Genomic DNA, 14,567 nt, shown 5'->3' with positions numbered 1-14,567 from the left:
GTAAAACTTCATGAACTGTTTTTGGAAGAACATTAAATATGAATACATCCTGCCACCCAAAAATTGTCCTCAAGGAGACACCTATGGAGATAATTGTTGAAGCACTGTTTCTCATACCAAGATAGTAGAGGTCTCCAAGGTTCCCATCAGTAAATGAATAAACAAAATGTAATACATGTGTATGATGGAAACAAAAAATAACAAATATTTTTTTAAAAATTAAGGAAAAAATTAAGAGTGTATTGTATAGCATAAAACCATCTATGTCAACTAGAAACTCACACACACACACACACACACACACAAAATAGAAGCATGTGTGTTAGGGACATATTTTGAATAAACATATGAACATAAGATTTAAAAAACATATGTTAAATTCAATAAAATGGGTGCTTATAGACACAGTGGAATGATTATAAATAATGAAGATAAAGGGGGAAAATCATAAAGGAAGACAAAAGGTATTAAGCAGTGATGAGTCTGTCATGAACTTGGTAAGATTAACTCAATTCTTGTACCTGAAATTCATACTAAGAAAAACAAAATGGTCTACATGCCTCATCCTCAGGCACATATCCACATGTTAGAAGGGAAATGACCATCTGTGTCATGTAACTAAATGCCAATTGACAGATTCACTCCACCCAACTGATTTCCAGGTTGGACATTCTTAGGTCCAAATGATAAACTTTCACATCCAAACAGAAGGGGAGAACATTATTTCTCCCTTCTCCCCTACCCACACATGCAAAAGAAACACTGATATTGGCTTAGGAAAAAAAAAAAGCTGCCACCTCTAAATAGCATGCAGTTTTTCAAATCATGATTTTATTATCTCTATATTTCTGCAAACTCCCAAATCTCCAAAGAGGAATAACTCACAGATACCACATTCATTCCAGGGATGAGCCTAAAATAGAAGTAAAATAAGGCATAGTTTGTTTAGAGACTTTTCCTTAGAAAACATAAACTACTCTATGCAATTATGTCGAGAATTAAAAACCGCTACAGATGGCTTACTAAGACTATTAATACTCTAAGACCATCATATGCAATTTTGTCATTAATTGCTAAAATCCCATTGATTTTAATCTACAAAAGTAATAAATCCAACATACCATAATTGCTTGTATTTTTAAACCCTAAGAGATTAGACATTTTAAATCTTGTCTCTGCCCTTAACTAGGGAATTTAAATATCAGAAAATAAATTTGAAGCTTCTGCTTTGGGGATGAAAACATAAATTTTGTCAGGAAAAACATAAAAATAGATGAATTCAGTTTGCACTATTTACCTCACTATAGGGTTTCCATAAAAACTGAGAGAGAAAACAAACCATTAGCACAATTTAACATCCTTGACTCAGAGCAATATCCAACATGGTTTGCAGGTCAAATGATATTGCAATCTTGCTATGCTTTAGAATACATTTTCTTAATTGTGATTATAGTTACATATATTTTATTGTTGTACTGTCTTAAAATATTATATTCATAAAAATATTTTCAAATACACAGACGCAATAATGCAAATACCTTTTACTAGGTTTTATTTTTACAATTTAATGCCAAACACAAAGGTCCTTTTTTTAATGTTTAATGATTTTGAAAGAGAGAGAGTATGTGTAAGGGCGGAGAGGGTCAGAGAGAAAGAGAGAGAGACAGAATCCCAAGCAGTCTCTGCACTGTCAACATAGCCTGACGTGGGGCTCTAACTCACAAACCATGAGACCATGACCTGAGCCAAAATCAAGAGTCAGACAATTAACCAACTGAGCCACCCAGGCATCCCACAAACTACAAAAGTCTTAAAATAGTTCTAGAACAGACTATATACTTAATGTTAAAGTATATATGAAAGAATGGGGATTGAGAAGAAAGAGCTAAACACTTTTAATGCTAAATTATTCTGAATTATTTTATTTCCATATATTTCCATGTACAATTTTGGAAAACAGAGAAACAAAAAGGAAGATTATAGTTATGTCTGGGAGGTAAGATTACAGGACATGATTTTCTCCTTCATAGTTTTATATTTTTTCCTAATTCTCTTCCACAGGAAAATACTTTTTTTTTATTCAGAGGCAGAATAAACATTAAAAGTAAAACAAAAAGGACTTCAACTGCTAACAATATAGCCAACCAGATATGTGGTGTACTTAAAGTTCTAGTTGAAATGTATTTTTTAAAGACAGTGCTTTTTAAAATTTGTGACTAAGAATTCCTTAAAAAGAGAAAATAGAATAACACACTGGACAAGAAGAGAATAAACTAAGGTTGGATAACATCACCTTCTAAATTCAAAGTGAAGCTTATTGAAATGCTGATTAACAAAGTATAAAGTTAAATATGCATGTTAAACTTTTTTACTGAAAGCTATATAAAAAAAAGTAGAGTGCCAATTTTCATACCAGTTTTTCTTTCAATTTTTTATTTAAATTCTAGTTAGTTGACATATATAGTAAAATTGGGTCTCAGTAATAGAATTTAGTGATTCATCATTTACATATAACACCCAGTGCTCATCACAAGTGTCCTCCTTTATACCCATCACCCATTTAGTACAACACCTGCCCACCTCCCTCCATCAACCCTGTTTGTATTCTTTTACCTTTGCAAATACCTTTAACTAGGTTTTCACAATTTAATACCAGTCAAACACAAAGGTCATTTTCTAATGTTTATTTATTTTGAAAGAGAGAGAGACAGTATGTGTTAAGGGGGCACAGGGGCAGAGAAAGAGAGAGAGAGAGAGAGAGAGAGAGAGAGAGAGAGAGAGAGAGAATCCCAAGCAGTCTCTGCACTGTCAGCATAGCCTCTCTCATAGCCTCAGATATCCTTCCATCTCTCTTTTTTTCCCTTCCCCTATGTTCATGTGTTTTGTTTCTTAAATATCATATATAAGTGAAATCATACAGTATTTCTCTTCTTCTTCCTGACTTATTTCACTTAGCATAATACACTCTAGCCCCATCCATATCATTGCAAATGGCAAGATTTCATTCTTTTTGATGGCTGAGTAATATTCCATGGTATATTTATACTACCTCTTTATCCATTAATCAGTTAATGAGCATTTGGGCTCTCTCCATAATTTAGCTATTGTTGATAATGCTGTAACAAATATCAGGGTACAGGTGCCCTGTTCGAACCAGTATTTTTGTGTCCTTTGGTAAATGCCTAGCAGTGCAATTGTTAGGTCATATGGCAGTCTATTTTTACCTTTTTGACAAACCTCCATACTGTTTTCCAGAGTGGCTGTAGTAGCTTGTATTCTCACCAACAATGCAAAGAGGTTTCCTCTATCTCCACATCCTTGCCAATAGCTGTTTCCTGTGTTGTTGATTTTAGCCATTCTGATAGGTGTGAGGTGGTATCTCATCATGGTTTTGATTCGTATTTCCCTCATAATGATGATGTTGAGCATCTTTTCATGTGTCTGTTGGTCATCTGGATGTATTCTTTGGAAAAATCTGTTCATGTCTTCTGTCCATTGCTTAACTGGATGATCTATTTTTGGGGTGTTTAATTTGATAATTTTTTTATAGGTTTTGGATACTAACCCTTTATCAGATGTATCATTTGCAAACATCTCCCATTCCACAGGCTGCCTTTTAATTTTTTTTATTTCCTTCACTGTGAAGAAGCTTTTTATCTTGATGAAATCCCAGTAGTTCATTTTTTGCTTTGTTTCCCTTGCTTCCAGAGACATGTCTAGTAAGAAGCTGCTACAGCTAATGTTGAAGAGGTTGCTGCCTGTTTTCTCCTCTAGGATTTTGATGGTTTCCTGTCTCACATCTAGGTCTTTCATCCATTTTAAATTTATTTTTGTATATGGTGTAAGAAAGTGGTCCAGTTCCATTCTTCAGCATGTTACTGTCCAGTTTTCCCAACACCTTTTGCTGAAGAGGACTTTTTCAATTGGATCTTCTTTCCCACTTTGTCAATGATTAGTTGACCATATAGTTGTGGGTCCATTTCTGTGTTTTCTGTTCTGTTCCATTTATCTAGGTGTCTGTTTTTGTACCAGTCCCATCTGTCTTGATGACTACAGCTTTATAATATAGCATGAAGTCCGGAATTGTGATGCCTCCAGCTTTTTGTTTTTCAAGATTGCTTTGACTATTTGGGGTCTTTTATATTCCATACAAATTTTAGGATTGTTTGTTCTAGTTCTGTGGGAAAAAAAATGCTGGTAGTAGTTTAATATGGATTTCATTAAATGTGTAGATTGCTTTGGGTAGTATGGAAATTTTAACAATACTTTTTTTGTCTAATCCATGAGCATGTAACTTTTTTTTTTCTTTGTGTCCTCTTCAATTTCTTTCATAAGTGTTCTATAGTTTTCAGGGTATAGATCTTTTACCTCTTTGGTTAGGTTTATTCCTGTGTGTCTTATAGATTTTGGTGCAATTGTAAATGGGATTGATTCCTTGATTTCTCTTTCTTCTGCTTCTTTATTGGTGTATAGAAATGCAATAGATTTTTATATGTTTATTTTATATCCTGTAACTTTGCTGAATTTGTGTATCAGTTCCAGTAATTATTTGGTGGAGTTCTGCGGGTTTTCTACATAAAATATCAGGTCATCTGAAAATCGAGAAAATATGGCTTCTTCTTTGCCAATTTGGATGCCTTTTATTTCTTTTTGTTTTCTGATTGCTGAAGCTAGGACCTCCAGTACTATGTTAAATAATAATGGTAAGGGTGGACATCCTTGTCTTGTTCCTGACTGTAGAGGAAAAGCTCTTAATTTTTCCCCATTGAGGATGATATTAGCTATGAGTCTTTCATATACAGCCTTTATGATGTTGAGGTATGTTCCATCTATCCCTATTTTGTTGAGGGTCTTTATCAAGAATGGATGTTCTATTTTGTCAAATGCTTTTTCTGCATCTAGAGACAGGATCATATGGTTCTTATTTTTTCTTTTACTAATGTAGTGTATCATAGTGAATTATTTGCAAATATTGAAGCAGCCCTGTAGTCCAGAAATAAATCCCCCTTGATCACGGTGAATAATTCTTTTAATGTACTGTTGGATTCAATTTGCTAGTATCTTGTTGAGAATTTTTACATCCATGTTCACTAGGGATATTGGCCTGTAATTCTCCTTTTTAGTGGTGTCTTTGTCTGATTTTGGAATCAAGGTGTAGCCTCGGAGGAGTTTGGAAGTTTTCCTTCCACTTCTATTTTTTGGAAGAGCTTGAAAAGAACAGGTATTAACTCTTCTTTGTTGAAAAGATTTTTGATTACTGATTCATTTTCTTTGCTGGTTATGGGTCTGTTTTTCTATTTCTTCCAATTTCAGTTTTGGTAGTTTGTAAGTGTCTAGGAATTTATTCCTGATTGCCCGGGTTTCTGGCATATAATTTTTCATAATCTCTTATGATTGTTTTAATTTCTGTGGTGTTGGTTGTGATCTCTCCTCTTTCATTTGTGAATTTATTTATTTGGGTCCTTTCTTTTTGATAAATATGGCTAGGGTTTTATCAATTTTGTTAATTCTTTCAAGGAACCAGATCTTAGTTTCACTGATCTATTGTGGGGTTTTTTTGTTTGTTTCCTTCTGTATTGTTTATTTCTGCTTTAATCTTTATCATTTCCCTTCTTCCACTGGCTTTAGCCGTTATTTTCTGTTCCTTTTCTAGCTCCTTTAAGGTTAGGTTGTGTATTTGAGACTTTTCTTGTTTCTTCACATAGACCTATATTGCTATATACTTCCCTCTTAGGGCCACCCTTGCTGCATCCCAAATGTTTTGGACTGTAATGTTTACAGTTTCATTTGCTTCCATGTATTTTTTATTTCTTCCTTAATTTCCTGGTTAACTCTTTCACCCTTAGTAGGATGTTGTTAACCTCCATATATTTGTGTTCTTTCCAAGATTTTTCTTGTGGCTGACTTCAAGTTTCATAGCCTTGTCGTCAGAAAATATACATGGTATGATCTCTTTTTTGTTGTTGTTGAGAGAAAGAGAGAGGCACAGAGGGAAAGAGAGAATCTTAAGTAGGCTCCATGCTCAGTGCAGAGCCTGATGCAGGACTCCATTTCACAACGATGAGACCATGACCTGAGTCGAAATCAAGGTTCAGGTGTTTAACTGACTGAGCCACCAGCCACCCAAGCACTCCTCAATCTTTTTGTACTTGTTGAGGCCTGATTTGTGACCCAGTATGTGAACTATTCTGGAGAATGTTCCATGTGCACTTGAAGAAAAAGTGTATTCTGCTGCTTTAGGATGTAATGTTCTGATATGTCTGTTAAGTCCATTTGGTCCAGTATGTTATTCAAAGCCATTGTTTCCTTGTTGATTTTCTGCTTAGATGATCTGTCCATTGCTATAAGTGGGATGTTAAAGTCCCCTATTATTGTATTATTAGCAATGAGTTATCAATTAGAAATCAAAAATGATTTAATGATTTATATATTAGGGTACTCCCAAGTTGGAAACATATTTACAATTGTTAGATCACCTTGAGGGATAGACCCCTTACCCCCTTCCTCATCTCATGTTGGTCTTTGGTTGAAAATTTAGTTTGTCTGGGGGCGCCTGGGTGGCTCAGTCGGTTAAGTGTCTGACTTCAGCTCAGATCATGATTTCATGGTTTGTGAGCTCAAGCCCCGCATCAGGCTCTGTGCTGATAGCTTAGAGCCTGGAGATCTAGAGATTGCTTCAGATTCTCTCTCTCTCTCTCTCTCTCTCTCTCTCTCTCTCTCTCTCTCAAAAGTAAATAAACATTAAAAAAAATTAAAATCTAGTTTGTCTAATAGAAGTATGGCTACTCCAGCTTTCTTTTGCTATCCATTAACATGATAGATGGTTCTCCAACCCCTCACTTTCAATCTGCAGGTGTCTTTAGGTCTAAAATGAGTCTTTTGTAAGCAGCATATATATGAGTCTTGTTCTTTTATCCATTCTGATACCCTATATCATTTGATTGGAGCATTTAGTCCATTTACATTCAGAGTAGTTATCAATACATAAGAATTTAATAGCATTGTATCACCTATAAAGTCACTGATTCTGGAGATTTTCTATTTCTTTTTTAGTCTTTATTCTTTTGGTCTTTCTCACTCAAAGGGTCCCTTTTAATATTTCTTGCAAGGCTGATTTAGTGGTCATGAACTCCTCTGGTTTTGTTTTTTGTTGTGGTGGTTTTTTTTTTTTTGGGGGGGGGGGTCTGGGTAACTCTTTATCTCTCTTTCTATTCTGAATGACAGACTTGTGGATAAAGGATTCTTAGCTGCATGTTTTTCCTCTTCAGCACAATGAATATATCATGGCAGTCCCTTCTGCCGTGCTAGGTGTCCGTGGAGAGATCTGCTGCAAACCTGATTTGCCTTCCCTTGTAGATTAGGGATATTTTCCCCCATGCTTTCAGGACTTTTTTCTTATCTCTATATTTTAAAATTTTTGTTATATTTGGTGTTGGCTGGTTTTGTTGAATTTTATGGGAGCTCTCTGCATTTTAATGTCTGTTTCCTTCCCCAGATTAGGGAAGTCGTCAGCAATGATTTGCTAAAATAAACTTTCTGCCCCTTTTTCTCTCTTCTTCTTCTAAGACTCATATGACAGGAATGTTAATAGGCTTTATGGACTTGCTGAGTTTCCTAAGTCTACATTCGTGATCTAATGCTATTCTTTCTTCTTTTCAGCTTCATTATTTTCCATAATTTTGTCTTCTATATCACTGATTTGTTCCTCTGCTTTGTCCATCCTCATTGTCATTATCCAGTCAGATTTGTATCTCGGTTATAGAATTTTTTTTTAATTTAAGTCTGACTAGTTTTTAGTTCTTTTACCTCTGTAGTAGAAGATTTTCTAATGTCTTCTATGTTTTTCTCAAGCCCAGCTAGTATCCTTATGATTGTTGTTTTAAATTCTGGTTCAGGCATGTACTTACATCTGTTTTAATTAAATCCCTGGCCATAATCTCTTGTTCCTTACTTTGGGATGAATTCTTTCATCTTGTCATTTCATCTAGGTCGTGTGTGTGTGTGTGTGTGTTAGGAAAGCTTGTTATATTTCCCGATCCTGAGAGTAATAGCTATATTTAGAAGAGGTCCTATACTCTCCGGGATCTGGCACTTAGGAAAGTGTTTCAGAGTGTGCACTCTCCTGTTGTGTTTTTGGCTGCTGTTTCAAGTCAATCTTCTGCAGAGTTTCTCCTTGCCTGCAGTGGGGAATGTTTGGACCTTGTCCAGTGCATGAATTTTAACTAGGTGTGATTTGGTCCATTTGTTGAAATAAACCCAATCCTGGGGTGACTGGGTGGCTCAGTCAGTTAAGCGTCCTACTTCTGCTCAGGTCATGCTCTCACAGTTTGTGGGTTCAAGCCCCATGTCAGGCTCTGCACTGACAGCTCAGAGCCTGGAGCCTCCTTCAAATTCTGTGTCTCCCTCTCTCTGCCCCTCCCCTGTTCACACTCTGTCTCTGTCTCTCAAAAATGAATAAATGTTAAAAAAAATTGTTTTTTAATAAACCCGATCCTATTTCCACTAGAGCTGAAGCTTTGCAACAATCTGTGATCAGACTTAATGCATACAGGAATGAGGGGAAAGGCAGGGGATTGTGCTGGTCTTCTGCGGGGAGAGGCCTGCTGCACTGTTTCTCAGGCAGTCTGGCCCTAAAGATGCATCCATCCATCGAGGCAGTGGGGCGGGACTTGGTGTAAATGGCTCCAGCCTCCACTGGGAAGCACTGTGATGCTCACTGAAGTCTGTCCTGCTGATGGGCAGGGGGGAAAAATGGCAACACCCTATTTTCTAGTCTCCAGGGACAGTTCACATGCACTGCTATTCAGGAAGTCCTCACAAAAGAGCAAACAATCTCCCCTCTTGTGTCCCAGATTTCCATCAGAACTCTGCTTTCACCCTGTCTGTGTCCACACTATCTACCTGCCTGGCAGCACAGTACTCCTGTGTTTTATCTTAGGTGTGTGGCTGGATTTCAAAAACCCAAAATTTTAGGGACTTGGTGCAGAGTGGACTCACACTGACCTGGGGGATCAGTCTAGCTGTGCCGTGGCTGGTGCCAGTTTGTCCCAGAAAAGCAACTGCATGACTACACAGGGAACTCAGTATTTACAGTAAAGCACAGCCAAAAGCTGGCTTCCAGATTAACTGCCTTCAGCAGGTACTTCTGCTGCTATGCTAATTAAAGGGGCCCTTCGATGGTACCCACCATCATTTTTGTCCCCTAAGAAGAAGTGCTACCTCTCCCAAATGCACTCCAAGAAGGGATACTGTTTCTCCCTGTGTGACCCAGGAGATGCTCAGTCCATGCTGTCTGCTCCCAGGCCTCTGCCCTCCTTCCCCACAGGAGGACCCCTAAGCCTGCCAGGCACAACAGCGATGGCACAGCCTCCTAAAACCAGATTTTGAGCTCTACTATTTATAAAAACTTGTGATAATCAGCCCCTTTCCTTTTCCCAATGTTTTCGGGGAAGAGTTTTTCTTCTGCAATCCCCTGTGCACTGTTTTCTCTCTTTCTCTGTCTTTCTCTCTCTCTACTCTCTCCATAATCAGGGTTCCATTCCCTCCACAACACCCGCAATTATTTCCTCCCCCTAATCGACTCACTGCAGTTCATACCTTCCACATGTGGCCATTTTTCTCCCTCTAGATGTGCAGTTTGTTCTCTCAGTCCTCAGATTGGTCTTGGGTGTTCACGATGATTTGATATTTATCTAGCCATGCTTGAGGGACTTAGCAAGCATAGGGTCTCCCTACTACTCTGCCATCTTCACCCTTAAACCATACCAGTTTTTATATAATTTTAGTATCATCTATCTAAAATTAATAGGACTGGCAATACCAAGTGTTGGTGAGAATGTGAGGTAACTGGAATTCTCATATGTGGCTGGTGGTAACACAAAAAATACTACTTTGAAAACTGGCAGTTTTTATAAAGTTAAACATAAATTCATCTCTCCTATATATTTTCCTAAGATAAATAAACATATGTCCACAAAATGATTTAAATACAAATGTTCATAGCAGCTTTATTCACAATGGTCAAAAAACTGAAAACAGTCCATCAACAGGTAAATAGATACCCACCTTGTGGAATATCCACACAATGGGAGGTAATAGAATTCAGCAAAAAAGAAAATAAAAAGGAATCAACTACTAGTACATACAACAATGTAGGTAAATCTCAAACACATTTTGCTGAGTGAAAGAAGCCAGATGCAAAATAATACATACTGTATGGTTCCATTTATAAGAGATTCTAGAAAAGATAAAGCTTATCTCTGGTTACAGAACAGATCAGTGGTTGAGTTGAAGGACTAACTGCAAGACACAAGGGAACTTTGTGAGGTGATGAAATGTTCTACATCTTGATTGTGGTGGTGGTTTCATAAGTGTTCACATTTGTCAAAAACTGAACTGCATATTTTTTATAAAAAATTTTTTGATTTTTATGTTTATTTATTTTTGAGAGAGACAGAGTGTGAGCAGGTGACAGCCAGAGAGAGAGGGAGACACAGAATCTGAAGCAGGATCCAGGCTCTGAGCTGTCGGCACAGAGCCCAACGCGGGGCTCAAACCCATGAACTGTGAGATCATGACCTGAGCTGAAGTCGGATACTTAACCGACTGAGCCACCCAGGCGCCCCTAAAATTTTTTTTTAATATTTATTTTTGAGAGAGAGAGAGACAGAGTGTGAGTGGTGTGAGTGGGGGAGGGGCAGAGAGAGAGGGAGACACCAAAACCGAAGCTGTCAGCACAGAGCCTGACTCAGGGCTCAAACCCACGAATGTGAGATCATGAACTGAGCTAAAGTTGGAGGCTTAATTGACTGAGCCAGGTGCCCCTGAACTGTATACTTTAAATGGGTATATCTTCTTTTATGTGAATTATACTTCAACAAAATGTATGTATATATGTGTACATTTATAATTTTAATATGAACTAAAGACTTAAAGACAAAACATTAAACACATTCTGGGGAAAAAATTCCAGAAAATAGTTCTGTGTTTTCTGAGTAGAAAAGGATTTTTAAAAAAAATCATAGAAATAAAAATTATAAATAAAAAGATGAATAAATTTGACATTAAAATTATGAAACTTCTTTCTTCTAAGATAGATCAGAAAGAGTGAAAAGAAAAAATGTAACCAACAAAAAGATATCTGAAATATAAAATGACAAAGTATTAGTATCTAGAATATTTTAAAACTCCTATGAATCAAAAAAGACAACCCAATCAAGCAATGGACATAAGATAAAAATAAGCAATTCACTTAAGTGCAGACATGACGGGCCAATATACAAAATGATATTAAACCTCATAAGAGATATTCAAATTAAGTCTAAAACTCAATACCATTTCATATCCACCAAATTTATAGAAATTAAAGTGCCTGACAAAGTTAGGTATATAGAGTAAGGCTTTCAATAGGATTGGTGATATGGTGATAATCCAAATGGGAACAAGTGTTTATAAAACTATTTAGCATTACCTAGTAAAGTTGAATATGTCCATACCCTGTGACTTAGAAGCACTACTACCAGGAGTAAAATACTTTAAATAATGAATACAACCTAAGTAATTTGGTTACACTAAATTTCCTTTAAGGGTAGTAGTTCTCAAATCCTAGCATGCATCAGAATCTCCTGGGGAACTTCCTAAAGCACAGATACCTGGGCTCGTCGCAGAGTTTCTGATCTAGCAGGTCTGGGATGGAGCCCTAGAATTCCCATTTCCAAAGAGATCTCAGATGAGACAGATGCTACTGATCTAAGAACCACACTTTGAGAACCACTGCTCTAGGGTAATGTGCTGTCCCAGATTTAAACCTTGAATTGGCATATTGTAAAAAAAAAAAAAAAAAAAGAAAAAAAAAAAAAGTTCTTGTTTTGCATAAAAGAGGTCTTATGATAGTTAATGGAGGATTATCTCTGAGAAACAAAAACAAAATGGAAGAAACAGTGAAACAAGTTTACTACAAAAAGTAGTGTGCCTCAAAGGAACTGGCAGCTTCTTTGATTTTAACAGACAGTAGATACTCCAGGTTAAGTTGCTTGCTTTATAGTCCTAGAATCTGAAAATATGACATGAATATTGTATCAGCTTCACCAAACTAATCAATAATTTTCTAATTGGGAGTTTTTTCTGCCAACCTTTCTAGTTGTTTACTAATCTGTATATTGTGCTTTATAGAATATTTAGTAAATTATGCAAAAGATCTAATTATATCTATTTTTCAGAAGACAAGATGAGTAAACCATGGACTTAACTAGCAAGAAATGAACATCCAATTTTAATTTACTTGCTCTCAACAACAGGAAAAAGAAGAAAATTCCAATTACTGGTTACATTCACAAAATCTAGTACAGACTGACAACTTCTAAACAATTTATTTCAAAACAATTGTTTTGCAATTCCCAAAGATATTTCCCCTGGGATTTTCTGTGACAGCTTTAAAATCATAAAATTACATAGAAGTTGTACAAGATACATAATATTAGACCAGATTTGTCATTTTATGTTATGGCATCATCATGCAATTTAATAGAACCTAATAACCTTCCATGACTAATAAAACAAGATACATGGTTATTCAAAGAGGTCTGAGATTTTTTTTATGAAGGATTTTATCAGAAACAAAAAACCTCATACATATGAGCTTTTTATGTATCTGAATACAAACAAACTCATTCATACAGGTTGCTAGTAACTAGTCGATTAAAAATTAATGCAATAATTATCATCTAAAACTAATTTCCACTAAAAAGATAAATATAATTATACAAGGTTCCATGAACATATAGTAATTGCAATAATTGTTAATAGTGTAATAACTGAGAAAATTACTCTACATGAATAAATCAATGAGAGAGATAAACCTGAATAAGTATATGAGAATGGGTAAATAGATAACAGGAAGGAAGCAAAACTTGATGAGGAAACAACTCAAGGAATTGTTTAGTCAATTACATTTCTCCATAAACCTACCAAAGCTGGGATGCCTGGGTGGCTCAGTCGGTTAAGCGTCCAACTTCAGCTCAGGTCATGATCTCACAGTCTGTGAGTTCGAGCCCCACGTCGGGCTCTGTGCTGACAGCTCAGAGCCTGGACCCTGCTTTGGATTCTGTGTCTCCCTCTCTCTCTGCCCCTCCCCTGCTCATCTCTGTCTCTGTCACAAAAATAAATAAAAACATTAAAAATAAATTTTAAAAAAACCTACCAAAGCTTATAAAAAGCCAAGATATGTTCCTGTCTATATAACCATGAATAGGTCAATTTACTTCTCAAACCAGAAGTTTACATATCATAAAATGGTAACTACTGACAAGGCTGCCTCATCCAGATGCAATGTTGATGCATTCCATAAAGGTGTTTGGTTTAGGGGAAAGGAAGGAGCCAAAATCCATCCCTGTTCTATTTAGCCAGACTGGTCCCCTCCCTCCAACCAGAGAGGCTTTCCTTTTCTCTTCACACAATGGCACCACATAGACTAGAAGCAGGCCTGTCTATAGAGCCTATCCCATCCTGTTGTTTCAAGAATTAAAGGAGACAATGTATGTCAAATACGTATGGAGGTTAAAAGAGGTTATGTATGTCAAAGAGTGTGGTAACTAGTACATAAAAGCACTTAATAAACATTAGCTATTACTGTAATGTCAGCTTTCATTAGGATTTCAGAATCAACACCATGAAAACATCATCATGGACAGAAGGATTTTAAGAATGGCAGTTAAAGAAATTGTACTCCACCTGGATCCATTAAAAAAAAATCTCAACTTTTCAGAGTGATGTGAAGGTTCTGTGTTATGTTTATGGTTTTTATTACATGACTATACACACTGTGAAAATTTAACGTGCACCCTTAAATTTGGTAAATTATAACTCAATAAACTGATTTTTAATAATAGAATAAGGGGTGCCTGGGTGGCTCAGTCAGTTGAATATCTGACTCTTGATTTTGGCTCAGGTCATGATCTCACGGTCATGGGACTGAGCCCTACATTGCACTCCATACTGGGCATGGAGCCTGCTTATGATTCTCTCTCTCTCAACCAACCAATCAAGCAAGCAATCAATGTGCTAAAGCTCTCCTGAGTTTCCTGTGCCTGACAAAAAGCCAGGATAACATGAGGAGATCTGTATCTCTTGTCACTCTGGCAGATCCTCTGTTTCCTACCTTGAACAGAACTTGCATTTATGTACATTGATGCCATTTTGCAACCAGGAAAAAAGGAAAGGAACAGAGGAATTACAAAGGATGGAGAAAAGACTTAAGCCCCTGAGTTTTACTGACATCAATGAGCTGTCAAAGCAGCCTCTCCGTGTACTTTCGTTAATGCAATAAGCAATGCTGTTAAATTTGAGTATTCTCTGACTTGCAGTACAAAGCATTTTCACAAGTACCAAACTCAGAGGGAAAAAATACATAGGGAATATCAGGTGATACAATAAACATAGTCTTCAAATATAGAGTAATGGGGTATTTACTGCTGTGTCTTCCTAGCACCCCTCCCTTCTTCCAGAAACCACATGGTTTGATGGACTTCTTCCACGGGATCAACACCCCAGCCCGCACCACTGTGTGTAAA

The sequence above is a fragment of the Panthera onca genome, chromosome A1 (genome assembly GCF_046562875.1).
Source record: "Panthera onca isolate mPanOnc1 chromosome A1, mPanOnc1 haplotype 2, whole genome shotgun sequence".
NCBI classification, from domain to species: domain Eukaryota; kingdom Metazoa; phylum Chordata; class Mammalia; order Carnivora; family Felidae; genus Panthera; species Panthera onca.
The sequence above is the reverse complement of the archived record's forward strand: the minus strand, read 5'-3'. Positions refer to the sequence as shown.